General features: G+C 40.0%; 1 protein-coding gene across 1 annotated transcript in view; it reads left to right on the top strand.

The window, feature by feature from the left end:
• The first annotated feature begins 1,376 nt into the window (after positions 1-1,376).
• Positions 1,377-1,994, top strand: part of LOC138959486 (cytochrome P450 1A1-like) — a 6,013-nt gene continuing 5,395 nt past the window's right edge. The window contains exon 1 of the mRNA XM_070331002.1: positions 1,377-1,994. This exon is cut by the window's right edge and continues 538 nt beyond it. The gene's annotated coding sequence lies outside the window, so the exon portion shown is untranslated.

Here is a 1,994-nt window from a genome sequence, read left to right as displayed (position 1 = left end):
CTGCCTCGTCTCCTGCTTATTTCTCTGAACTTCTCACTGTATACACTCCTGCTAGACAACTCCGCTCCTCTTCTGATAGCCGCACCCTAGTCATCCCACACACAAAATCAAAAGCATATGGACAACGCACTTTTGCATTTTGCGCATCTACTCAATGGAACTCTCTCCCCTCTCACATTCGCCACTCTCAGTCAGTACAGTCATTCAAGCGAGCACTCAAAACTCACCTCTTCCTGAAACACAACTCCTAAAGTCGCAACATTTTGCCATCCTGTTCTGTAACGGTTCCATCTCTATTCAGCTTGTTATTTTTGTCTTTTGTTTTAAATTATTATAAATATAATTTTTCACTGCAGTAGTCCTTTAACTTTAACCCTTAGCTGTAGGCTAGATATGCACAAGTCATGTCGGTGCCACATAATGCTGACACACATGTTCCTGTGCATAGTTTATGGATAACGTGTAGTTGGGAAGTTAAGAGTAGAAATAATTAGTATTTAGTGTAGGAGGAGGGTTGGGGGTGGGTAGGGAGGGGGTGGGTATGGTTTACTTTGAGCAGGTCGGTTTCAGTTTTAATAAACAATTTTAGAGAATTGTGTATCTTATATTTGAGTCTTTCGTGTTTTAGACATTGATGCATTTAATAGTTTTAACGAGTTGCCTTTTGTTTTATCATTCTGGTGTTTATCTAGATGTGCTGTGTATCTTATAAGAAGTTCTTAAAAGTTCGAAGTTATTTTAGCATATAGGTTTTTTTATGGTCTTAACAGTTAAACATGTATTACGTTATCATTAAGATTCATGCTTTGTTAGCACTAAGCAGTTGTTTTAATCAGTCTGGTTTTCTCTTGTTTTCATCTTATGAACATTCTAAATGTTAGACTAACTTATTGTCTTGTACAGAATAACAACTGTGTGAATGGTGCTATACTGAATGAAAGAGTGTGACATGAAGTTCTTGTACATCATTGTAAAGAGTGTGAATGACGTTTTAGTTTAGATGTCAAGCGCTTAGAGCAAGCCTTTTTAACGAAAGTTTTTGATTTAGCGCTATATAAATGTTATTATTATTATTATTATTATTATTATTAAAAAAAATAAATAGAAGTCAACTCTGGGCTCAAATATAAGGAAGGCCGTGAGGAAGAAAGTGTGGGTGCACGCAGTCAAACATAACGACCCTTTATAAACAATACTAAATCACAGTGTGTCAGATCCAACGCGTAATGCCGCTGACTAACAGTGCATGGATTACAGAATTATAGTCTGCCCTTTTCCCGGCTGAGTGCAGAAAAAGGGGTGTGTGGGTGTAATGAACCTTGTCACTCTTGACTAAACTCAGACCCTGCCCAAACCGTGTAGTGACAGTGACAGTCGAACAAGGCCCGCGTTTGTCGTACTGAAAAACATCCCGCTGCCTTCCCAGTTACTGCTTTTCAAAACCTTTTTCATCGTCCTTAGGGGAAAGCTCCGTGGTTTTACTGCGACAAGCAGGCTGTGTTGGCTAGACTGACACTCATAAAATGGTGTAGGTTATCGTAATGTCATTATTACCCTGAACAGTTCCTTTCTTCTCTCAAAAGCAGCATTGTGTGTGCAGAGTTGCGTCCTCTCGCATTCTCTCACATGCGTCTCTTTCGGAGTCAGATTCAGTGTTTGCACAAGGATTTCAGTCACCGACACGGAAAAATAACAATAGGGAACTCAGATGGTAGATGTATGTGTGCGCTGACAGCTTACCCCCCGAAAAAAAGCTTGAAGGCGTGAAGCGTTTGTGTTTGTTGGGGCTCAGTCAGTATTCTATAGAGCTCTAGTTCTGTGCATTCTGGAAGATACCGAGAGCGATGAAAAAGCTGTGTCCCATCAGCAAGGCTGGCACAAGTTCTTCGTTTGTCAGAATGTTCATATAATTTTGTGATTCAGAGCTGGGAAAAGGTTGTCTCGCATGACTCGAGCTTGCTTGATAAAAGCTGTTCGTTTGATAGAAAGTGACA

The sequence above is a fragment of the Littorina saxatilis genome, linkage group LG2 (genome assembly GCF_037325665.1).
Source record: "Littorina saxatilis isolate snail1 linkage group LG2, US_GU_Lsax_2.0, whole genome shotgun sequence".
NCBI classification, from domain to species: Eukaryota; Metazoa; Mollusca; class Gastropoda; order Littorinimorpha; family Littorinidae; genus Littorina; species Littorina saxatilis.
The sequence above is the reverse complement of the archived record's forward strand: the minus strand, read 5'-3'. Positions and strand labels throughout refer to the sequence as shown.